Source organism: Podarcis erhardii, assembly GCF_964252035.2.
Source record: "Podarcis erhardii genome assembly, chromosome: 4".
In the NCBI taxonomy this organism is placed as follows: domain Eukaryota; kingdom Metazoa; phylum Chordata; class Lepidosauria; order Squamata; family Lacertidae; genus Podarcis; species Podarcis erhardii.
Genome location: NC_138508.1, coordinates 81653330 through 81680264, shown reverse-complemented (window position 1 = coordinate 81680264; position 26935 = coordinate 81653330). Strand labels below are relative to the sequence as shown.

Below are 26935 nucleotides of genomic sequence, written 5' to 3'. Positions count from 1 at the left end.
GCTCCCATTACTCGGTCCCTGCTCCTGCCAACCTAGCAGTTAGGCTCCTGCCAACCTAGTAGGTACCGCTCTGGCGGGAAGGAAAACGGCATTTCTATGCACTGCTCTGGTTCTCCAGAAGCGGCTTAGTCATGCTGGCCACATGACCCGGAAGCTCCCTTGGCCAGTAAAGTGAGATGAGCGCCGCAACCCCAGAGTCGGCCACGACTGGACTTAATGGTCAGGGGTCCCTTTACCTTTACCTTTACCTTAACACCCCATATACCTTATATCCTAAAGACACCACAGTCTCCACTGTCTCTCATTCCAAACGAAACACAAACCCTGGGTAAGCACTTGGAACACCTGGAATGTTGCACCACTCAGAGAGAGGGGTGGCATACAACACTACATTTCATAATGTCAGGGGCTTTTTTATTAAAAAACAACCCTGTACCGAGACTTCATAATCAGAATTTCTCCTTCATGTGCTCTGATCAAGTGTGTGTGTGTGTGTGTGTGTGTGTGTGTGTGTGTTTATAATAAACCCAAACTCAGTGGTAATACTTTTGTCAACTGTTAATGTTTTGGAGCAATGCTGTTGAAATTCTGTTACTAAAGGAGGCATGGAGTACCAACACTTAGATACCTGGGGCACTCTGCAAAAATTAAGACTTAAAAAAAAAAATCCTGCTTTTCAAAATGAAAGAAAATTACAAGCCTTTTGTCCTAATGACAGGGGAAGGGTTTTGCAAGCTCCTCAGCGTTCCCACCCCCCCTAGTCCCAAATTTTTGCATAGCTGTGTTCCTGAATGCAGCGCCATTATTTTTAATGATATGTCAGGAATGGCTAAAAGAATTCTACGGAGCAGATCAAAAGACACAGTCTCTGAATTCCACTACATTTTCAGGTGGGGTTTAAGGGGTTAAACAACAACCAGTTTCAATAAAGCTCATTTGTTTTATTTTTATTTCGATGAAAGATAGAAATAGATTGCATCTTACAATAAAAGTTCAAACCACTCCCTTTTATTTGCCTTATTAAATATATAGGGTGAAAACTCTAGTACAATATATTTTTTTCCACATGCCACTAACTGCAGATTCTTAATAGCTACATTCAAAATACTTTACACTTTTTTCCTGTTTCCTCCCCCCCCCCTCTCTCTCACACACACACACACATACACACACACACAAATCTTGTCCAATTATTTCTATTTTCCTGAAGTACGTAAGGTCAAATTGTTCTTTTCCTCCTTCCTTTTAGCGGGCTTTTGTGTCTGCCTGTCTGATCTGTGGCCTTTTGTAGCACTCTCGGACCATGACCCTGACAGTCATTATTTCGTCTTTTATCTTCATCTTCTTCTTTTTTTATTAGACTAGTCAGGCTTGATATTAGGCTTCCCAAAGATACTATCCATTACACTGTCAGCAAAGCAGGCTGCCTTAGTGGAGGCCAAGTGTCAACAGAAGGTGAGACAGAAAATCAGCCACAATCTAAAAGCTAATTACCCTGCCTAGAAGTTAATTAAATACTTGTTAGGAGCAGCAGGGTAGATCCTAATTAAACTTGTCTAATAACAGTACACTGACATACCCTGACACTGGGAATTCCTACAGGGTTTAAATAATTGTACAAAGGGCAATAATACCTGTCACATCATGGTGTGCAGGCAAACCCTGAAGATGCACATTTTTTGCAGTATTTTCTGTACTAATTTGCCACATATTGTGCACTTCACATGTGTTTAATTTACACACATTTCAATTTCGATAACCTGGATTCCTCCCCCCCTCACCCAAATTACTTTGGCTTCCCCCTTTTCCCCACTTTGCCTGAAGAGAACACAGAAAGGAACAAATTCAAACTGAACCCACTGGCAGTAATACCAGGTAAAATTTGCTGTAACAAGTCATTATTAAATTGAATCTGTGGTTCTAGTTTTATCTCATGTAGGTAAGAGGGCAGAGTTTTCCTTTCCAAAAACAGTAAGAAGCAAGAAATATGAGTACTGGTTAGCTTGCCTCCAACTGAAATGAACAGGGAAACTTTTCTGCACAGGGAGAGCTGCATTTGCCCATTGGTTCTCCCAGAATAAAAACAAGGAAGTGAATTGTGGCACCTTAAATACTACCAAATCTATTACAGAATAACCTTTCACAGACAGTAATTTGGCAAAACAGTGTTTCACTGGACGACTTGCTAAGGGTAGATGAGCCCATTGCTGGTTAACATTGTCACAGTCTTACTCTGAGAATGCTCAGACTTCCCTAGTTGATAAGGGAAGGTTTTTCATCAGAAACAAGATTTTTGATGTAGATTCTCAGGAAAATGTACTTGCCAGCCAATTCTAAGCATTTTTTTCCCTTGGTTTAAGTTCATTAAAGAGATACTGATATTTTCAACAAGAGATTCCAGAGCTTAACTTTTGTTGCCCTTAGAAAAGCTTTCTTTCATTTCCAAACAATGTACAGTGGTACCTCGGGTTACATACACTTCAGGTTACATACACTTCAGGTTACAGACTCCGCTAACCCAGAAATAGTGCTTCAGGTTAAGAACTTTGCTTCAGGATGAGAGCAGAAATCATGCTCCGGTGGCACGGCGGCAGTGGGAGGCCCCATTAGCTAAAGTGGTGCTTCAGGTTAAGAACAGTTTCAGGTTAAGAACGGACCTCCGGAACGAATTAAGTACTTAACCCGAGGTACCACTGTATTCAGCTTCTTTGGAGGAAAAGCATAAAGGGATTCCCTGTGCACAGCAGACATGTGATCCTGTGTCCTTGTGGTACCCAGGAGGCTTTGTCCCTTGTATAGAGATCTCAGATCTCATTTTTGGGAGACTTCTTGAGAGCAAGTGCTGGTTGGACCAGATTTTTTTTTGTGATCTGTTGGCAGACCACAATAAAACTGTTTCAGACATGGTTGCCAACTTCACGGTAGCAGCTAAAAAAAATCTAATCTCAATTTTCTAAAGATGTCTGCTATGGACTGCAAAGAGGGCCATCGGCAGTAGTATTTTGATGTTATTGTTAATCTTGGTTTGTATTGATAATTATTAGTGTCATCTACTATTAGAGTTGTTATCAGTGCTATGTTTTGTCCCTGTTTCCTTTGTATTTGTCCTAGCATATGTCTAGGTTTGCTACTGTTTTGTGTTTGCAGGTACTATAAATTTGCATTTCAGCATTTTGCAATGGCCGTTGTGCCACAGACAAATAAAACTGTCAATTACATTCATGCTAAAACGTATGCAAAATAAGCAGAATGATAATTCACAACAGCAGTAACTGAAAATGATACAATTTTTCCCTAGGATTGCTATGTTAATTAATACCTGTAGCAAGGGGGAAAGGCATTATCTCAATTTAATCCAGAGGTGATAGAACTGAACTTTGATTAGTCTGTGTCCCCCCCCCCCTTGTTTCTTTGTTTAAAAATAGGCACATTCAGGTCAGCAAGGGAGGCTGAGCTGCTCTCCTTCTAGTTTTTGAATATTGTGTTTCCTAATGTTAGATTTGTGTCTAGATTTGTATTCTGGTATCATTATTATTTTGCATAGAGCCTGGCCTGTTTGTCTTATGGAGAATGCAAAAGGGCATTGTTGACTGAAGATGACATAGTGTTGAAAGATGCTTTGGCTGACGTTATTAGCTAATAATTATGTTCCCGGAGTACAGACGGTCATAGAATTGGTATCTGGGTTGTTGCAGGGACTGGTCGCTACGTCTATGTCTCTGTTGTTGCTGCTGAGTATCAGTTTTAGATGCTCAGTTTTAGACACACAAGGACTAGCCTACCACATAGTTTAAATCACTAAATCAGGATACTAATCATACAGATAAATCACTCAGTGGAATGATGGCATATGTGGGGGTTTTTTAATATGATAATGAGAGCTAAAGCTATGTTTTAAATCAGGGATTAGGAACCTCAGGCCCAGAGGCTGAATGTGGCCCTATAAATACCTATATCTGGCCATACCTTCTCATCTCCAGGCTAGCCTTCTCACCAGCCCTGCTCCACACCCTCCTTCAGTGATTTTGCCTGGCTGGAATGTGTCTTTCAATCGTGCTTCTTACTCCCCTGGATTAAAGACAGAGAGGAGAACATGTGTAGGAAACCGCAGACTTCTGCATGGCTGAAATACAGCCTACCAAGCAAAAGTTAGTCTCACATGTTACTCTAACCATTTTTTCTCAGGCCACCTCCACCAATGTCACGTGGCCCCAAGACGTTTGCCCACAAAACAATATGTCCAAAATCTTAGACTAATTAGATAGAATATATACATTTTGTGCGAGCGGCGAAAGCCAGAGGTAACCCTTTCCGGTACTTCCGGGTCACCACGGGACGTAACCTGAAAGAACATAACATGAAGCAGACGTAACATGAGGTATGACTGTACATTTAAAGCAGTACCATACCATTTTATGGGCTTCCCCCCTGCCCAACAAATTCTGGGAACTGTAGTTTGTTAAGGGGACCGAGAGCTATTAGGAGACACACACACCACCTCCCAGCACTACCATTTGCAGACTTCCCTGGGAAGAGAGATTGATTGTTAACCCACTCTAGAAACTGTAGCTCTGTGAAGGAGGATGGGATCTCCTAACAATTCCCAGCAACCTTAACCAGCTACTGTTCCCAGGATTCTTGTGGGAAGCCACGACTATTTAAAGTGGTATTACGTTGCTTTAAATGTACAGTATACTGTAAGTGGGGTCTGAGGCAGTGCCAGTGCAGTTGCTAGCATGCTGGGTAAATGTGAGAAACATAGGTACAAATCTCCAGTAAGCTATGAAATGGCAGGTGGGAGATCATTCCACTGCGCATTTCTTCATTCCACACCATATGGGTGGAGAAACCCACAGCGTAATCATGTCAAGACATGGAGTAAATTGTACTAGACATTGAGGCAGGTCCTTGAGGAACCAGACCCATTGCTGCCATATTCAGACCCAATTTCTTATAGCATGCAATTGCACTCACTAGGTAGTCTTGAGCAAGTCAGTATCTCACACAGCCTAATTTACCTCACGGCGCATTGGGGGGGGGGGCAGTTGTCATGTGAAAGCACTGGTCCGAGCAGGCTATAAAAGCAACAAACCTTTTTAAAAATAATAAGAATAATAACGGAAACTTCCATCATAATAGGAAGACCAAAATGCAAGGTAAAATAGAACTCCGTTATCTTTTTCTCATTTCCAGCTTTTCTGTATGAGGATTATTTGTTTGTTTGTTTGTTTCCAAACTGAAAAACGCCACTGGCAATCGTTTAAAATAAATGTAGGTTTACAGCAAACACAGCAATGCTTTAAAAAAAAAATAGAGAGTTTCTCTACAACAGCAGTTTTTTAGAACTGACATTTGACCAGGTTCTGTTTTTCAACTGAGTTGTCACACTGCCTTGCATGCGGGTTAATCCCCCATTGTGCCCATCTAGGCCACTGAAAAGAATGATGTCAATAACAAATATGCAATTGCTGATAAAGCTCATCTCTACTAGAACACCCCTGAGAGGCATTGTTGAATGCTGACGGGCTTTTACCAAGGCAAAAATGCTGAATGTCAGCTTTAAGAAAGAACTGGGATTCGAGCTTGTTATTGGACTCCCCTCCCCCATCCCCCCCTCACCCATAGACAGTTTTAGTTTTTGCCTTTCCTCCTTAATAACCTTGATGCACTGACCTTTGTTTGCTTTTTAGCCTTTTTACCGGAAACATGATACTGTGTGTTGTTGGTTTGTATGCATGACAAACTGTGTCACTGATGAGAAGATTCATCAGCTATAATAAATACAAGTCTGGAGTATGGGCGGTAGACCTGGAAACAGTAAAACCCAAAGCACTATAGGCTTCTTTTACATCCTCTCCCTGAATGGCAAAGGATTAATGAAAAGATGTAAGCACTCTGATCTTTTCTGGCAGTACTATGGTAATAATCAATTAACCTTGGGAGATCAAATTGACAGGGCTTAAGTGTGAAGTTATTCAAAATGCCAGATTATCTGTGCAGATGGATGCACTTGTTGTAACCCTGAAGAGGAAACAGATATTTTGTCCTAAACCTAAGTTCTTCAAACAGTTTTATGGAGTGATCGTAAGCACACTGATTTGGAACAAAGCTCTACTGAAATCCATGCAAATATTTTCAGGTAATGGATTTAAGGCTGGGAAATTCCAGAGAGGTTGCCTTGATGGTCTGTTTTAGCAAATATATATATATATGTCTTGTGGCACCTTAAAGGTAAAGGTAAAGGGACCCCTGACCATTAGATCCAGTCGTGGCCGACTCTGGGGTTGCGGCGCTCATCTCGCTTTATTGGCCAAGGGAGCCGGCATACAGCTTCCGGGTCATGTGGCCAGCATGACTGAGCCACTTCTGTCGAACCAGAGCAGCGCACAGAAACGCCATTTACCTTCCTGCCGAAGTGGTACCTATTTATCTACTTGCACTTTCATGTGCTTTCGAACTGCTAGGTTGGCAGGAGCAGGGACTGACCAATGGGAGCTCACCCCGTCACGGGGATCTGATCAGCAAGTCCTAGGCTCTGTGGTTTAACCCACAGCGCACCTTAAAGAATAACAAATATCCATTGTGGATCCCACTTTGCTAGATGTGTGAATTGATGTCTTATGCTTGTGGTTTATATAGGCACAAGGTTGTGATCCTATACACTCTTACCTGGGAGTAGGTCAGTTGAGCTTAATTCTAAGTAGACATGCAGAGAATTGCACTGCAAGTCTCTTAAATTAGGGAGCTATATGCATTTAGGTACTGAAACCCAACCACTTACAAGAGAGTGAGTTCCACAGCTGGATTTCTATCACAGAACAGGCTCTATTTTGGGTCACTGCTTTTCCTGCAGATCTGAATACACAGGCAGGGTGATCTTGCAAGAGGCATTCCTTCAAGTATCCTGGATCCAAGTAATTTAGGGCTTAAACACTAAGGTCAACACCTTAAATTGGACCACTAAACATATAAGTAGCCAGTGCGACATCTTCAAAATCAGTATGGTATGACTCCTCCTCACTGCCTCTAGGGGTAGCATTTTGCATTTGCTGCAATTTCCAGACCAACTTAAAGTATTATCACGAAAAGTAATCTTTTACAGAGATTACCAAAGCATGGATAACTATGGCTGGATTATCCTGATCCAGAAATGCCCAAAGTTGATGAACTACCTAGAGTTGGAAAAAGACACTCTGTGTCACTGATGTCACCTGGGCCTTCAGTGATCGTGTAGCATCCCCAAGCTACATTCCTGATCCTTCAAAAGAAGTGTAACCCCATCTAGAACAGGCTGTTTCTCAGAATTCCAGACATAAAAGCTCCCTGTGCCTCCTCCATCTTGTCAGGCTTCAGCTTCAACCTATTGGCCCTCATCCAGCCCATCAGTGCTTCCAGCACCTGCACTGCTTTATCTGATCGCAATCAATATGAGGAACAGAATTGGGTGTCAATGGCACATTACTCCAGATCCTTTAACGACCTCTCCCATCAGCTTCATATAGATGTAAAAGAGCACAGGAGACAAGGTAGAGATCCCACAGCACAACTGCCATGGGGCGGAGCAGAAATCCCCCAAACCTCCTTTATGGAAATGGCCCTGCGAATACATGCTACTCTGCAGCATTGCATATAGGTTGAAGAGCATCCAGCAGACCATCAAGAGCACAGGAATGAGTAGAGACCTCTGGAGACAAGTCTTGCAAGCCATTTCTGATCATGGAACCCAACTAATCATGGAACGCTTATGCCCCAAGACAGTGTCTGTTCCATAGGCAATCCATTTTCCCCCCATGTGCAGATTGTAGACTATACTGTTCTTTGAATACAAACATGGACTCTTTTTAAAATGAATATAAATCCTTTCCCAAATCTAGGTAGTTGGCCCTCCAGTCAGATGGTTTAACATCTCTACATTTACTTGCAAGCTTCAGTAATTCCAATCGCTGCCTTGAATCTCAGTTAATTAAAGTAACATCTAGACCTGTTGTCGCTCTTCATTTCATTTGCTTTATCCTTCAAAGTCCCATTACTAAGCCTCACGCACTTCTACACACATGAGTATGGAGGCACATTCCATCAGGAAGGTGTCTCATGTAATCCCTATCGAAATCAATGGAAGCTGGGTGATAATCCCATCCATTTCACTGGGTCTTGTGTGAAGAACCTCTCATTGATTTGCGACCCAGTTCAGATTTTTCTCCTTCCCTTTATCGACCTCCCAAATCTGTCTGTCTGCTGACTGACGCAGTGAATGAATATGCCCTTTATGCAGCTGCTTGGGTCTATATAATTTATTTTGCTTCCAATATCAAGGGTTAGAAATGATTTGCAACTTGGGACTATTTTAGGTAAGGAAAGTGGCAGGTGTAACAGAGACAAGAAGAGGGGGAGGAGGAGGCCGATGAAATATTTCCAGGTTTTACTCCAAGGATTAAATGGGGGTAATTTTACCCCATCAGTGACATGAAAGAGTGTAAAAATGTTTTCTCAGTCTGGCTATAATAAACAAAGATAGTGTTTGTTCCCAGTGCAGTCCACACTAGGAACTCCAATCAGTGCCTGTACTGCTGATGCAAGGATAGTTATCCTGTGTGTGTGTGTGTGTGTGTGTGTGTGTGTGTGAGTGAGAGAGAGAGAGAGAGAGAGAGAGAGATACCAACAGAATTGGCTGTTTCTTCCTTCGTTGTACAAGAGATGGAGACCGAGTGTAGAATAAAACAAGAGGCCTGCAACAGTCTGCCAGTTCCCACATCCTCATTACTGTGAGATCCAATCACTACATTATGATGGCAATCATTTCTCTCTCTCGAGACCCTACCCTGCTCAGACGTCAAACTTTTAAGCAATGGAATTCTTTCCCCTCTTTCAACCACCTTCCCCAAAGATCTGCACATTGTTCCTTTGTACGTGCGTGGCTATGTTTTATGAAACACCTCAATGTACAAAATTTGGAGCCTTTGCAGAGCGAACATTTTTTGTTGTTGTTGTTGCTTTTTTAAGAGGCCGATTTCCCCTTATTTTGAAGTGGGGGGGGGAGAAGCATTATATTTTACCTTCACAATACTTTTGGAATGGCTGAATATAGTGCAGCCTCGTTGCCCATATGCCATTCAGCTTCTGTCTGTCTTTTTGTTTACACTGGGAACACAATGGAAACCATAGTCCTCCCAATGCATCATTTATAAGTGTATTCTACCTCTGAATGTACAGACAGAACCGGCTGTGTGAATGAGCTCTGTGAATATTGCCAAGACACTGTGCTTTGTTCAGCATTATTCTTCACAATAGATACCACACTTTGGAAGTAATTTTTAAAAGGGAATCAAAATAGTGGTACTTTTAGCCTTTGTTTCTTTTATACCACACTGCATTCTCTGTCTCTCATTCAGCTGCTTCTATTATACTGACAAATTAAATAAACCACTCCATAGCTAAAGAGGTTTGGGCAGGCTGGGCTTGATACACTAGGCACTGGGGAAGTTGCACTAAACATTTATGCCGGGTTTTTTAAGCTCAGGGGGGAAAATTTTTGATCAACTAACATTAAAGCTTCTTTCTCTTTTTTCCCCCTTTTTTCTTTTTTTGGGGGGAGGGTGCAAAATTAAAAGGAGTACTTCAAAAATGTTGAGTTGATCTTCAGAACCAAGAGGTCTGGCATCTGGAGTCTTGAAAAGCTATGTGTGCAGGTAATGAGCTTGAGTTTTGCTTTTGATCTCTTTTCTTTCCCCCCACCCTCCCTACTTCCTCATCTCCCCTTCCCAAGTGTTCAGCCTGCTAGAAATTCTCGTGTGTGTATTGGAGGGGGGGGGGTTCCTTCTTCTGGCAAGGAACATGGGATGCCAGACGCACCATCATCCACTGCAAGCTGAAACGGATGAGCTGCTTCTTTAGGTACAGACAGGCTACTTTAAAAAAAAGTGCCGCAAAAGTTTCAGCCGGACCCAGAGCTTCTACCCCAACCCCGAAACAGCTCCTTCCATTTTTCCTCTGCTCCTCCATCTGCTGTGGGCACTTCTGTTTGCTGGGGTAACTTTTATTCGTTGACTGTAAGCAAAGATGCAGGCGAGAGGATATTTCGGGGGCGCGCGGGGGGGGGCCGCTCTTTTCCTCCCAATTTCTTTGCCTTTTCTCTTTCATTTTAAAGGATTTGATTGTCGGAGCTGCTGAAGTCCGAGGTGGCAGAGCGTCGGAATTTCCCCCCGCATTTGGCTATTAGGCTGGGATTCAAACAGAACAGATTGTGGAGTTTGGGCAGCGGGGGGGGGGGTGCGGCTGGCAAGGAAAACCCGATGAAAATAAAATGCGGGGGGGGGGGGACACCATCCAGATCGCCTTCTCTCTGGGAAGTGTGAAATGGCGTGTGTGTGTGTGTGTGTTTGCCAATACGTTTGCAAAGGAACTTATTGACTGTGTGTGTGAATATATACAACCAGAGAAATGTACCAGATTAGTAATCAGCCATTGGTGCGCGGTCACGCCTGCAAGTTGCGCACCCCCCCCCCTCCAAAGTCATCGCGCCGGAAGAGAAGGGGAAGGAGAGGGGGGGGTGTTGTTTATCACGGAATAACTGGGAACTGGGGGGGGGGGACTCCAAACAAACTCCTTTCCACCCGCTGCGTCACGGCCATTAAATTTCCAACCGTGAGCCTCTCTATCCTCGGTGCCCTCGCCCCCCCCTCCCCGCCCCACAAGCCCCACTTTAAGCAAGCCGAAGAGGGTGAAGAGAAAAGGCTGGAGGAGGAGGAATTGTTGGGCTCACAGAAGCCTCCAGGTTTCTCCAGGCAACTGAACTCCGGGGGCGGGGGGGGGGGGAGAGAGAGAGATGAAGGTGGAGATATAGCTATATAAAATAAAATATAATGACAGTGTCCTAAGGAAGCTTTGAAGATGGCAGGCGACGAATGAGACGAGCTTCATTGGAAATGCAAGGAGGGGCGAGCGGGGGGGCGGACGCGCTGGTCCAGCAGAGATGCCCCCTCTGGCTTCTGAGTCAAGAGAGCACGGCAGGCAAAGGGGAATATTGAGCCAAAGCAGTTTGAAGAAAGCCATCAGGGCTCATCTTTTATTACTAAAGGAAGGGAGACCTTTTTTTGAGGGAAGGGGGGGGGGAAGCAGCTCAGGTGATTTCTCTCTCTCTCTCCCTCTCCTGTATTGTCTACAAACATCTGGAATTTGCCCCAAGGGAAATGCAACTGCTTTGTAGTTCTTGTTATTATTATTATTATTATTAGTGGGTAGTAATAATTAATAAAGTAAATAATGCTCTGCCTTTTTTAAAAAAAGCACTCTCCCTCTCTCCATCCATAAAATGTCTCTTAGGTCCCCGGGGAGAAAAGAATGGGGCCGAGGGGCTCTGTGAGGGAAAAGCTGAAGGTCAGGGTTACCCACTGTGGCATGACTTTTAAGCTAAAGAGGGTTTTATGTCTCTTGTTGCCATGTCGAGTCTCATTTGGGCTGTATTATTCCAGAGGGGCTGGGCCTGCTCGTGACAGGAGAGGGGTTAAATGAGATTACAAGCTTTAGAGGTTGTCAGCAGCCACTGCTGCCTGGGGATGTTAAATCGTGATTTAATGGTCAGCTTTATCTCTATAGTATCAGAGGGAATCCGTTGTTTTCAGCAACTTAATTGGCACTGGGTTTTCAGGAGACTTCTGGTGGTGGAGGGTTGTTGTTGTTTTTCCCCCCCGACTAGGTGGTGGAGCTCAGTTGTTTTTCAATACTGAATTATTTAAAGTGGCACAGTGCAAACTGGGAGGTTTCAGGGTTTGGGCAGTGAGGGAGTCTGGAGTCGATTGGGGAAATAGATAAAGGTGGCTTATGCTTCATCTTACTTCTGTGAAGGGAGACCTGTCTACAAATGTAATGGGGAAGGGGGGAGAAATTCCCTTTTGTATTGCAGCGGGGCTTTCCATATAAGCTACCATCTAGTTGCCTGTCCCTTTCCCCAACCTTTACTCCTTAAAAAGAATTTCTAAAGCTCCAGGTTTGGACTGACTCAGTTCGGGGCTTAAAAATAGACTCATATTTGAAGACTAACTGAACTGATTTTTAATGGGCTCTGGAGCAGACCAGATAGCCCTGACTTGTTTTCTGAAATGGTGTTATGGATCAAACCTGCCTGGATACCATATCCTCCGGAAGACATGCTGCACATGTTCAGAGGCATTCTTTTCCTATATTTTATGACCCCGCATGCCCCGATGCTGTGCCTTTTGCACTGAGGTCAAGCCCCAAAGCTAAGCCCTACTTTAAATTAAGCCATGGGAGAGAGAGATTCCATTGCTGCGACCCCATGTGTTGTAATATATTGAACTTTGTTATGCTATATAATAAAATTGTTTAAAATCCTTATCTTCATTAGGTCATGACGTAGAACATTTAGGGGAGAGTTCACATGGTATTCTAATTGACTGATTTGCAAGTTTAGAAGATACGTATACTCTTAGTCTAGTATCTTTGGATGCTGTTCTCACAATCACAGATCCTGCAGATATTAAAGGCCCTAACTACTCACTACATTCAAATGAGTATAAAGCATGGGTAGGCAAACTAAGGCCCAGGGGCTAGATCCAGCCCAATCGCCTTCTCAAACTGGTCCAGGAATCAGTGTGTTTTTACATGAGTAGAATGTGTCCTTTTATTGAAAATGCATCTCTGGGTTATTTGTGGGGCCCGCCTGGTGTTTTTACATGAGTAGAATGTGTGCTTTTATTTAAAATGCATCTCTGGGTTATTTGTGGGGCATAGGAATTTGTTCATTTCCCTCCACAAAATATAGTCCGGCCCACCACATGGTTTGAGGGACGGTGGACTGGCCCCCCGCTGAAAAAGGTTGCTGACCCCTGGTATAAAGAAACGCCAATGTCTATGTTTAAAAAAGGGGTAGGGAAGGAACAGCTCTGGTAGGAGGGAGCAATTCTGAGTAAAGGAATAGCAGGAGGAAAGGGAAATGTAATGCTTTCCCACAAAATACTTATGAACTTCAAATTACTGCCCGCCCCCCAATGCCTGTGCAAACACATGTCAGGATACCCCTGCAAGGAGGGCAATTTTAAGCATGTTAAAATGGCCAGTAGGCAAAGAGTGAAGACCCACCCTCATTCTCAGCTCACAGCAGCTTTCTCCCCAAAGCTGCTGTTCTTTGCTCGATAGAATGCCACAAGCTCCACTGACTGTAACAAGGCTAATTCCCAGCATGGCTGACAGGGGAGAGAAGGGAAAGGGAGATTGAGGTGGGGGACAGGAAAGTCCCAGGCCACTGCAATCTTTATGAAAGATATATGTGCACACATTGAAAGGCACCCCCTCCCTCCCGCTCCCTCGCTGTATTTTATGAATGAAAGGATGAGATGTGTGGGATTGGCCTAAAGGAGTAATCTGACTCCCTTAAAATACAACCAAGCAGCTATGAATTAAAGGGGTGGGGGGGAGGTTAAACCAAAAAAATGCACTTCCTATCAAGATTCAGATGCAGTGTGCAATCTGTGTTATGAAGAAGCACAGTTGCAGCATTCTTCCTATGCTGAGGCTCAGAGGGAGGAGCAGAATTAATGGTTGTGTGTGGAGGGGGGTGGAAACACAGAAAACCTGCACAGAGGGCAAAAAGAAAGAGAACGTGCTTTGTATGAAGCCAGGCATCGTATGCATTGTCTGTGTGGGAGTTAAGGGTCAGTCTGGAAAGTTCAGGATTAGTAAATTTAATATCCTGTCAAAATTCTTATGATAATGAATCTTGGCTGGCCTTCCTGGCTCAGTTGGCACAGCCGCTTTGATGCTGCGGCTCACGAGATAGTACTGCTAATTTATGAACAAGAAATTGCGCTGCATTGGCATGAGCTGAGCTGGTCAGATGAGAGGCTTGTTGATGGCCCTTTAATTTTGGTTTGAAGTTTGAGTGTGAGGTTGCTCGCTGAGCAAGGAAACACACAGGAGATATGAAGCATTTAATGTGATCTCCCAGGCACTGGAAGAGGCTGGTGAAGATATTTCTAGCTTTCTTTAAAATACTATGACTAAAATAATATAGGAAAATGAGCTTACACACACACACACTCCCCCTGCTAGTCTTCCCTTCATTACATAACATAGGGACATTGGGCAGCAGAGTCAGTCATCCGGGGCTGCATTTAGCCACATGATTATTCTAAAAGTGCAAAACTGGGTTATAATTACATAATTATGGCTAACTATTTATTTACTTAAATGTCCCACCCCACTCTTGCAAAAGTAATAATAATAATAATTCCAGGGCAGCTAACATCACATTATTAGAATACACATAGACTGATAGCTGCTATTGGCCACTTTTTATTTTTTTAAAAAAATCCATAGCTAAAATTATGTATCTTTCATAATATACAAAGTCTCCAAACTGAAGTGGTGTCCTGACTTCCTTTCCTCTTTTCTGCATTCTACATACAGACTGGATCTAAGCCTGGAAGTTCTGATCTTTGATAAAGTGAAACTACATAAGACTGTAATTCTGCAGTGACACTGAACCATCATAAGAAGGGTTAATGAGAGAATCCAGCCCTACCACCAGGAGCAGCAAGGTGGCTGCCTTAGGCAGCAGATTTCGGGTGTCCTTCCAATAATTTTGAAGGAAAATGTCGCCAATCCAGTTTAAATTCTTGAATTGCAGTGCTTCATCAGCCAGCCATCTTTTTTTTAGAAAACGCACTGAGTGTTTATTCCTTTATTGTAAATGGAGCCTTAAACTGTCTGCTGAGAAGTAAGTCCCATTGTATTCAATGGCACTGACTCCCACGCAGGTAACTGGGTAAAGACTATGCAGTGCTACACTGCAATCCTAAGCATTTTTACTCAGAACTAAGTCCCAATGAGTTCAATAGGATCTACTCTCTGGTATGTTCCTGGTCATTCTCACAGTTTCCATGCTGCTGCTGCTGATGATGATATCCTGCCTTTTCCCCAGACAGTGACTCAAGGCAGCTTACAGCTAAAATTTCATTTCATTCCATTTATCTGTTGACGGTATACATGATCCCACACTTTTTTTTTTCTTTACAGCAATTCTTTGAGGTAGGTTAGACTGAGAGGTTGTAATGGGCTCAAGGTGACCGGTTTATATGTGTATGTGTCATATATGTGTGCGGCGAGATCAAACATGGGAGAAGCTTCTGTCCCTATTTCAGATAAACGTTGGAGAGTTGCTATAAAGAAGCAGGCAAGCAACACCATTGTAGTCGAGCCAAAGGGAATGGGTTCAGACTGCAGACTAACCTGGGAGTAAGTTCAATTTACCATATTTTTTGCTCTATAAGACTCATTTTTTCCCTCCTAAAAAGTAAGGGGAAATGTGTGTGTATCTTATGGAGCGAATGCAGGCTGTGCAGCTATCCCAGAAGCCAGAACAACAAGAGGGATTGCTGCTTTCACTGTGCAGTGATTCCTCTTGATGTTCTGGCTTCTGAAATTCAGAATATTTTTTTTCTTCTTTTCCTCCTCCAAAAGCTAGGTGTGTCTTGTGGTCTGGTGCATCTTATAGAGCGAAAAATATGGTGATTTGGTGGGATTTATTTCTGGGGGGGGGGACCTGCATTAAACTAAGCTGTTAGCACACTCACTTTGGGGTGTAAGTTCCACTGAATTTACTGCAGCACTGGATTTAGGGCGGTGTGGGTGATTTCCCCCACAGGGCACCTAGCCAAAAGAATTATTATTTTTTTAAAAAGCCCACCTATATTTATACAGGTACTAACGGAGAAGATCCATAAAATAGCTGTACCAAAAGGAATTTTTGCAAAGATAAGAAATAATTAGGGAGAGGGGTGCCAAATTTGGTCCTTGTTCAGGAAGCCTTATTAACCGAAATCTGCCCCCGTTTACTGGGACCTGTTTCAAAATAAGTATGCATAGGATTGGGCTGTTTTTTGGGGGGACGACAAATTCACCTGCCTTGCAGCTCTGCATGTTTGTTCAGAGGTAAGTCCCATATTGGCAATAATAGTCGCCGTCATCATTAACAAAGAGAAAGAGAAACAGCAAGCGATAGTATTTCTCAACCTTTATATTTCCAACATGGCTCTTCCCACCCACCCCCTACCCCCATCCCACCCAATAAGTTTAAAATGTAAGTCAAGGGTGTGGGAGAGCAATCCTTGCTAACAAATAAGGTTGCAACACTTTACAAATCGCTGTGGCTCTTGATGTCCTGATTTGGTAGTTTCCAAAGCCACTGGTATAATGTAAAAAAATACTGTTCCTAACTGAGAAATAAAGCGACAAAATAAAAAAGGAAAGTTCCTGTGCACTTTGTTCAAGGTTCTGCACCTCTCTAAGCAGCTGTCACATCCGTACATTATGGTACATTGAATCTGAATGAGGCTCTCCACATCAAAACCTTGCATCCATTATGATATCATCTCCTGCTCTAAGCTGTAATGCTTATTAATTCTGCACCCATACTCTCCAAGCTTCAGCAAATGTATTCCATCAGCCTAGCATTTAATTTAATTAGTACAGCTGGGCTCTCATTCTCCTTTCTGTGTCAGAGGTATTGTCAGCACGTTCTGCTATAACACAATTACTGATTGCTTTTAGATAGGCAGAAATATGATTAGGGTATTGGGTGACTGTATCATAAGCCTTATTAGATTCATTTGAAATCTGGAGATAAATAGGAAACTTTTATTTGCAGTGTAATGAGATTATGCTTATTAGGCCAAGGCCTCACAACCTTTTGCAAAGAACATAGTGTATTGCTAGGATTATACTCTGGAACCACACTTTTGCTCACAGCCTCTGAGCAATTTCTCTATGGCTTTGAGATTTAACTGTTGTGGCTCTGTGCACATTTGAAGATTGTTGTCTGTCTCTCTCTCTCTCAGCAGCTTTCTCCCTTCTGGCAGATAATCTGCAACTTTCATTATGTACATAGAAGCTCTTCTTTAAATAAATAAATCAATAAATAAAACACCAAGGAGTTCCAATAAGACATTTTGTTTGCTTGGAACTGACAAATAAAAGGTATTGGGGACACCCCTGAATTTATGCAACGTGCAGAAACGTGGTATGTGTTTTTAAGTGTACGATCCAACGCGGGCTAGGAGAAGTTGGGGAAATACATACCTTGATCATGTAGCCGTTCTTCAAGACTAGCCAAATAAATCCATGTTAAAATGTCTGTGCTTTTATATTATCTGCATGTGAGCCTTTCTGCGCAATGCATATTTAATTCAAAGTTTGCTGGGGTAAACAATTCACCATCCCTGTGCTGTTTTATATAGTCATTTTAAAAAAACACCACTCTCATTTGGTCCATTATAATGCCTCTTATTTTGCAAATTTTTGAAATTTTAAGCAGGGAATATATTACCGCAATCCGTTTTTGTAAGGATTCCGAATTCTAAACATCTTAGGTACCAGTGGCACCCATGCAAAGCTTGAGAAGTACACAAATTATAACAGTAACTATAATACATTTTGTTCTTTGACTTCAGTGGGGCTCATGCATGAATACCCTAAGTGCAATACTGCTGCCTTCTGAGGTTATCAGTGTATCATTTCAGTTTCATCACTAGTTTCACAGGGTGTGTAGAATGTCTCCAAGTACAGATATATACTTCTTTTGTTCTCAGGACTTTAAAAGCTCTCATCACAGCAATGGTCCAAATGTAGCTGAAGACGGTCTGACCAAACTGCATTGAAACCAATGGCACGTTGCTTTTAATAGAACTTAATCATGACTAATTTTAGCTGGACAAAAATCTCTGTTTACTGTGAGGCCCTGTACCAATGCCATTATGCTGTGGATAAAAAAATTCACTATTTATTTCCAGATTTCAGAAACTGTACAGGTGGTGTGGGTAGTGTTATAATTTTATGACCAAATGCAATAACGACTATTTCAGATAAAGGCTCACACTGGAGTACGATGTGTCCATTAGGAATGAAGGCATCTGAACAGTTTCAGTGATTTTTTTATATGTCCATTGATCATTGCATCAATAGGACTAAATTGGCTGAAATCCAGATTAGCAAATTAGTAGATCGTTTCTTCGCTCCCCAATTCCTTTGCAGCCTGAGTTTCCTGTAATCTAGCAAAATTACAGGAAACTTGGGCTGCAATCCTATACCAGTTTACCTAGAAGTAAGTCCCATCGAGCTCAATGGGTGATAGTCAACTAAGTTTTAATCAGAATAGACATTAAAAGAAATGAATATCCCTAAAGTAGGTCCATTCATTTTGAGTAAAACTTTGTTGAAAACCACCCAATGTTACATATTTCTTAGTAGACATTCATAGAATTGCACTGTAAAAACAAAAAATGGATCAATTTGGTATGTTTTAGATCTCTGTGAGCATCAAAGCTTAACACTTTTAATGACCTATGCTCTGTTTTGTCCTTTTGACATACTTTATGCGATGAGTTTAATCATAACAGCAGCCTCTCATTGCTTCCTAGCTCCCTTAGTTGCTCATTTCCATTCTCTCTACAGCATGATAGAGACAATCATTAACCCTTAAAATGTATGCTTTCGAGATATTTTTTTCCTTAACAAAATTATAGGACATTATTTATTCTACAGCATTTTATGCCTGGTAATCTTGCTACCAGGTTTTGACAATGGCCTGAGGTTTTCTAGGCTGTTAAGATAGAAGGTTTCCCAACAGCAATACCTAGTGCCAGCCTGTAAAATTTTGCTGAGCTTCTGAAGGTTCAAATGTGAGTGAATCATTATTTAATATAAGGTTGTCTTATAAACACACAACATCGTATGCCAGAATCCCACAAGAATTATCACACCAAATCAGAAATATTCCTTTGCAGGCCCTTTAAGAAGCAACCTTCCTCATCCCCAGTCTTGTATTAAGAATTAATACAGATATAACTTTGATCCCTTTAGTGAAAGCAAACATTCAGAGGAATATATACATAGAATACTGTATTTGTGAATATTGTATATAAATATATAATGTCATACAAGTTTTTCCTTTTAAAAAGCAATCGAATGCTGCAAATTAAATACTGGTGTTATTAGATACAGGAACATGCATAGATGTGCGTATGTGAATGGCGCTATTAAAAACAAATAGCCTAGCAGGCAGGTAGTTTTCTAGTATTTTTGAGCTATTGCATGGGATGGGAATTTCTGTCAGGCCCAGCTGAACTGAAATCGTTGAATTTATACATAGATGTTTGTGACAATGAGAACACCATGAATTCCAGGGATGTTGTTCACAAGTAACCATCTGCTCCTATGCAGAGTTAGGCATGCCTAAACCCATTAAAATCAACAAGATTAGCTGCATCTACTCAGCATAGGATTGGGCTGCATGTGTTTTTAGGATTAAAATGTGAACATAGCTTAATCCTATTAATGATAACACTGGGATTAATGGGGTTGTGTTTTTTTAAAATCCAGCTACTTTTACTACTCTGAGTTATGGGTTAGTTGCCCAACAGCCTTTTGAACCTTTTTTTATTCTCCAAAAAGATGGGGGGGGAGGGAGGAAGTAGTTCTCTGCTATACTTTTCATGCAAATAGATTTATTGTTTTTCTTTTACACTGTTTTAACAAGTGTTACACCTGCACGAACTGCCAGTGGTACCACTTATAAAGAGTAATGGAGCTATCGGCCCCACTCCATGTTTCAAACCACAAGCAAGTCTATACCTCCACACCACACATTTAAAAAAACATTTTAAGCACATGGCTTATAACACTCCCCCCCCCAAAAAAAAGAATTATGGGAGCTGCAGTTTACCTCTCACTGATGTACAATTTCCAGCACACTTAATAAATAGCGCTTCTCAGAATTCACACTCTGACCCCATCTATTGATCAGGAGAAATAGGACTTTGGGGTTGCATGAGTTAGGGGTGTGTGTATTTTTATTTTTAGAGAGAACAGTGTAAACTGCCTTGAGGATAATTTGGATCGAAAGGCAAGATATAGATACATAAATAATATTGCTATAGTTACAAAGAACTTTTTAAAAAAACAAAAGCTAAGCACAGTGTATGCTTTTCGGCAGTTTAATCATGAATATAATTAAGAGTAGGCCTTCAAACCTTAAAGAGCTCTTTTCTCCTCACCCCTGAACCCAGACTTTTATAGTGGAAACGTTTCTAATTCCACATGAAGGCCCTCCACAGAAACACTTTCCTTTATCCTAATTTCCAAACTACCTGCTGGGGCACAGTTATGTGCCATGAGAGTTCAACTAGTGTGGCCTGAGAAATACATTAATTAATGAAAGCCCCACACCCATCCCTATGTGAGCCCAAAAGACGAAACAGTTTCAAAAGGCTGCCTGTTGTATCTCTACTCTGGTCTTGCCTTCCTCCAGTCAGAATCTGCTGGGCATATAATCATGACATCCAGCACAATTATTCCACTTATCCTCAGAGAAGATGCACCTGGAAATGGTGTTTCATCTTCTTAAAAAGAGTAGAATTCTGCGACAGTGGGTAGGTAAACGTCTGAGAGTAGGAGGAGAATTGTGAACGTCTAATTTTAAAAAGTCCGCCTCAGCAACCATGTATGGGAAACACTTCCCTGAGCATTAAAACCTTGCATCACCACCATCCCAGCAGTCAATAATGCAACAGTACTGTTTTCCATGCTGAAAGGGGAACAGCTGGAGTTTGGAGATAGAACCCATACATTGGGTGCAAAAGGTTCCTGGCATCTCCTGGCAGGACTGAGAAAAAACTTCCATCTGGAGCTTCTACTTCTTGTCAATGTAAAGAATACACTGAGCTTAGATGAATCAATGGTGTGTCCTTAGTATAAGGCAGCTCTGGAGATATACAAGCATTGAAGTACAGTGGTGCCTCGCAAGACGAAATTAATTCGTTCCGCGAGTTTTTTCGTCTTGCGATTTTTTCGTCTTGCGAAGCACAGACTTTGGAAAAGCTTCAAAAATCACCAAAGTCTTCAAAAACCTCAAAAAAGGCTACCACACCGCGTGCTATGAGTTGTTCCTCGAAGTGAATGCAAGGTTTTAAGAAAAAGGAAACAAACTTGCAAGACAAAGGAAACAAACTTGCAAGACATTTTCGTCTTGCGAAGCAAGCCCATAGGGAAATCCGTCTTATGAAGCAACTCAAAAAACGAAAAACTTTCGTTTTGCGAGTTTTACGTTTTACGAGGCATTCGTCTTACGAGGTACCACTGTACTTGCCAAATTTTGGCAGATTTGCCTCCAAACAGTATTAGTAAAGAAACCAAACACTGGACGTAGCTTGAGAGTTTTCAGGTCTAAGGTCATGCAAGAAAGGCAACATGAAAAGGCAAACACTGTCATTCATGCTCTATGTTGTGTTGTGGTTCTCTGAATAAAGGGAGAACTTAAGTCTCGGGTGGGTGGGGGAATAAATATGGTGTTGCGTGATGCCGGTGACACGTTTATAGTCAAATTAAAACAAACAATTTTATCTTTGGCCTATTGTAAAAGAATTAGAATGCAACCGAAATAATAGCTGGCTCTCCTAAAGCTCATTAATTAAATGAAAGTGTAACTAATTGTTATATGTTTGTTTCATGTAGACTGAAAGGTAGAATCACAACAGATGTAATTAGAGTAATTATTACAGTCTGCATTTAATTCCGAACCCCCAGGGAATATTGAATTTTCATTCATGAAAACAATATTCTTGATTTTATTTTTATTTTAAAGACAATTTCGCCCAGCTTTCAATTACAGGTATGTTTTTGATAGTGTCATCTCAGATGACATCATGCCTTTTTGTTCTCTGTCAGTTGGTGACAGTGTTGGTTATTCAGAATGATGGCAATCAAAAGATAAATGCTAACTGAGAAGTGCTTCTTTTGCATTTCTCAACCCTAAATATGTGTGGCAGTTATGTGCCTAAGAATTCCTGGATCTTCTGAGGGAAAATTTATATGAATTCACTTTACCCTTCTTAAATGTAGCACTGTATGATCTCATAGCAGAAAAAATGGATTCAAAGGTCATGTATATAATCTAAAATACATTGTGAGAGGCAACAGCACAGATAAATTTCCAGATTAAGTTGGACATGTGTCTGTGAAATCTTCCAGTCAGATACACATGCTTTAATCTGCTTAATCACAATATTAATCAACTAAAATTTATTTCAGGGACTAAATTTAGCAACTTGGTGGGAGGAAATTTTAATGAGGGGGATTATTTGATTATCTTTTGGAAGCTGTTTTGGACTGGGTATACTAGAATAGCAGGGAAAGGAAATATTAAAAGTATGGTAATGCCATCAAATACAAAAATAAAAAATGACATTTGTTTAGCAAATTCTGCATTACCTTCAGAATCTCAAAAAACAACTATTTAGAAGTTTGGGTCACATGCAAATGTATGTAAATGTTAATAATTGGGTGATGAGTGGATATCATTGATCAACTTGATCATTTGGAAGCCTCACATGTAACACAATCTGCATAATCATTTCTGGATCTGCATAGTTCGATTTGGGCAAAATTATGACTCGCGGATTTGAGGCAGCCAGTGCGCCTTTATCTAGCCAAAGGTATTCTGGGGTAGACTTTGGTGAATAAAATTTGGTATAGAAGCATCTTGATATAATCCTAGAGGCAGAGATAAGTTAGAGGAGGCTCTTTCAGTGAGCTTTGACATCAGTTGCTTGCTTTTTTTGTTCACATAGGCTGAAGCAAAATATGTATCCATGTGGGAAACAAGCTATAAAACACCGGTGGCGCATAATAGCTATGGGGATGAAAACTATTGGTTGCTTTGAATATTCATGTATAGAGCAAAGTGTGCTTATCTTTTGGGTATTAAGCCTTTTTTGCTTTGGAAATGATTTCAGAGTAAACATAGCATAACAAACTTAATGGGGATGTGGGGAGTTGGTGTGCAGCAGTGGCTTGGCCATCATTTCTGAAGTCCTGTTGGCTCCTGCTGGCCAGAACAGGTAGGAATATTTTTTTCTTTTGCTGAGCTAGCTCCAGGCTGGCACAGCTGAGGGCGCCAAGGACCAGGCCCCTGAGGGATCCATGGGGGTTTGAATTCACCGCCAAAATGACACGTTTTGGGCCTTTCCACTGGTTACTTCCAAGGGGAGAACTACCAGCTGTAGATTCCTGCTGGCCAAGAGGATGTGCCATCCTAGGTCCTCAAACCCCTGCAGGGCATCAACATTGGGGAGTTAAGATCGGAGCCTTATTTTTTAAAAAATAGAATTCTTACATTTTCTTATTTAATTGAAGTTGCAGATGGAACATAGATTAGCTGATAACACATATTAAATGTAATGTATGGAAATGTTGGAGTCTGCACTCGTACCCATACTCTTAAATAATTTTGGAAAGCCAATACACACAAGTACCTGACTTTTTACTTGGCCCTCCTGTTGCAGTCTAAGAGCACTTGGAAGGTTTCACATTGGCTGTCGTTGACCTCAATGGCAGAACTGTGTCTTTGTCATTCTTGCAGTTTCTCCCCCTGATATTGATCCCTGTCCAATGTGGCTGGGCAAGAGGGTGTCCCATGTGTTCTGCTTTGCACAGGACCATCCTCTATTTTGCCCTGTCCAGGTCAGAGATGGCCAGAGACCATCTTCGCTGTGAGTCCTGGGATACCTGCTTCCTGCACCTTTTCCCACCTGGCCTGGGTGGGGCCTAGAATGATTTCAGCTACAAAAACTGAGGCTGTTGAACAGAATCTTGGGCTGGGATATAGTTTAGGTGGGGGCTGTTGCTGCTGCTGTTCATTTTTTTGTATCTTTATCTTGGATCTTATGATTTATGTGGGAAATGTTCAGTTTCGTTGTGTACTTCATGGTGTTTTGTTTATTGTTTAATACTACTTTTGTTATGTTTGTAGTTACGTAATTTTTCATATGTTGTAAGTTGTCTTTGGCATGGTTTTAAATTTGGAAAAGAGGCATACAAATAAAATGATTGATTGATTGATTGATTGACTGATTGAAGTCTGGTTTAAAGATAAAGAAGCACATGAGGCAAGAGCAGGGCCTTTGAAGATACCCATGGAAAGTTAAGACCTAGACAGCAGACTGAGAAGGCAAAACTGTCACTGAACATGGTCTTACCTAGTACAATAAAATATACTGTATTTCTATGAAAAATGTTTTTTTCCAGATTTTTTAATCTCCAAGTACTGTATAGATTAGCATATGCAAATGCTATGCTAATCTGCATCCTCTTCTCTGTGTGAGATGCATTTCCTCTTTTTCAGCAACACATAAGTGGCCACCCTACTGGGGAATTCATGGTGAATTGCCCCTTAATTAGTTAGCTTCTGTTTCCTGCTCAGGGTAAGACTTAAATTATTGGCTTCTTTACATTATTTGTCCTTTTTTTTACAGCGAATTAACACTATTTCATTATAAAAGAAAGAAAAACAATGGAAGAGTTCAAATGATTAAACTCAACCACCATGGGGAGCAGAAAAGCTGTCTAATTAAGGGGCAATTCATCACTAATAGTCCCCCCACCACACTCAACCTTGGTTACACTGAACAGGAAGGGGGGGAATAGCGAGAAGCTTTAAGGAGGAAAGTACTACTTAACAGTGCAGGAGATCTTTGCTGAGCAAGACATAGGTAAAGGTAAAGGTAAAGGGACCCCTGACCATTAGGTCCAGTCGTGACCGACTCTGGGGTTGCGGCGCTCATCTCGTTTTATTGGCCGAGGGAGCCAACGTACAGCTTCCGGGTCATGACTAAGCCGCTTCTGGCGAACCAGAGCAGTGCACGGAAATGCCGTTTACTTTCCTGCCGGAGCGGTACCTATTTATCTACTTGCACTTTGACGTGCTATTGAACTGCTAGGTTGGCAGGAGCAGGGACCGAGCAACGGGAGCTCACCCCGTCGCGGGGATTCGAACCGCCGACCTTCTGATCGGCAAGTCCTAGGTTCTGTGGTTTAACCCACAACGCCACCCGTGTCCCTTTGAGCAAGACATGGGAAAGCACATTGCTGAGTAACAGTACATCTATATTAAGGGATTACATATTTGAATGATCTTGACAGCCATAAACACAGAAAACACTTGCGCACCTTGGAGCGATACAAACGCTTCCCAAGATGTTAGCTTTCCATGGGCAAGGCATTTGGAGGCAGTGTAGTCAGCCTCTCACCTGCATCCTGAAATGCTGTGGTTCTGAGAGAATTGTACCTCATCTTTTCCCTGGATGTTTGAACTGGCTCTAAGAAAGAATCTACGAGGGCATAAATGCAGGCTGCCTTTTTGCATAGAGCAGACAAACATGGCAGCTTTCCCAAGGGGAAAACTAATTAGCCATGGGGTAAAAATGCCATAACATTAAGGCTCTTCAGACTTTTAAAACCTTTAACTAGACATGTATTTCCCTGCCATGAGAAACTGTTTACTTAGAATCCATAGATGATTGAGAAATGCCAGGAGTTTTGTTCTACTGTGTCCAAAAAGAAAAAAGGTGGGGAAAGGAGAGGGGGGGAAACATAGCTTTGGAACCACGCACTGTGCCTTTTGAAGCCAGTCCATACCTCATTATCCCCCCCTCCAGTTTCAAAACAATGGAACAAGTTTAGGGCAAAAATTTAATGCTAAATCTTAAAATTCCTCGCATTTTTATTAATACGTGTCAAGACGTAATGCTACATAAAAAGAGGATTTTGCCTATTGATTTCTTTCAATACCAGCCAGGTTTGACATCTTGGTTTACACTGTTATTTGCAGCCATTTAAGTTCAGCAAATTTCATCCGTAAGGGGCCACATTTGCATTTCATGATTAGCGTTTGGTGAATGCATTTTATACAGTCACACTGCTCCATGAAAACAGCAGTGGTATTGGCAGTATTAAAGTGGTTGGTAAGGATGCCTCTTCCCAGGCCACCACATAGCAACCACTATGTTTCTAAGGACAAATAGCTCCTTTCTAGCCTAAGCAACTGGATGAGAACATCAAAACATGTCTTGTACAAGCCCTCTAACACCCATTAGTGTTAGAAACTGTTACCTCAATCATGAATGACACAGCCCTAATTATTAAGGTAATTAGAAGTTATAACACTGGCAATATTAAAGGGAGAACTCCTAAAGCCCATTAACAATGTTACTTTAAGTGATCTGGCTGTGAACCGTTCAAATCTCTAATTACATTATATGTCTATCTTAAAGGGTGATGCAATTAAGTGATGGGAGAGGGAATTAATGTATAGTGACTACTGTACAACACTTGTAAGTACTATTTTCACAGAAAATCAGCTACAGTAATGTCATTATGTCATTTAAAGCTTTCTCTTTTTTACCCTTAAACTGTATACAGTATGGTGTTGAAAAGAATCCAGTTCTTAATACGTTTATATGTGTTTATGCACTGGCATAAATATTTCACCTATATGTACGTAACACATTTATGCCCACTGAAGTCTTGTATTCCTGGACCCAACATTTGCCATACCATCCAGTGGGTTTAACATTTGTGCACTCATTAGGTGAGGAAAGGCAGGTATTTAACATTAAAGTTTTCCTCACATTACCTACAATTTTTTGTACCCAGGTGTTTCCTCTAAGCATGCCGCTCAGCTTGATCAATCTGGCTAAAAGAATACCATGAACCATATCTTACAATTTTGTTGGCATTTCCTGAATGTTGGAGTTTTGAAAGTGGGAAGTGCAGAGTTCAAAGTTAAAGTGTCCCAAAATTCTGTAGTGCACAGAACTAAAAACCATTAAACCATATGGGATTATTTTGAATACATATTTTACCCACACTGCAAAGCCCTACTTTTTCACATCATGAAAAACAAGTTCACCTATTTTTAGCCATCAATCTCCAGTGCGCCTCTACCTATCAACACAAATGCTCTAATATATTCCAACTTTCTATCTCATGCACTCTCCAGTCCTCTCATTCCCTCACCAGCCTTCTCAATGTATTGTGCATGACTGCATGTGTCCTAGCATGACCCATGTTTAGCTGAGTACACTACTGGCCA

General features: G+C 41.5%; 1 long non-coding RNA gene across 2 annotated transcripts in view; it reads right to left on the bottom strand.

Annotated features, from left to right (window-relative positions):
• Positions 1-3965: 3965 nt before the first annotated feature.
• The window catches only part of LOC309339879, a 227136-nt gene continuing 204166 nt past the window's right edge, over positions 3966-26935 (bottom strand). For both annotated transcript variants that reach the window (XR_014155599.1, XR_014155600.1), the window contains exon 4: positions 3966-4068. This is a non-coding gene — a long non-coding RNA (uncharacterized lncRNA). The remainder of the gene's footprint in view (positions 4069-26935) is intronic.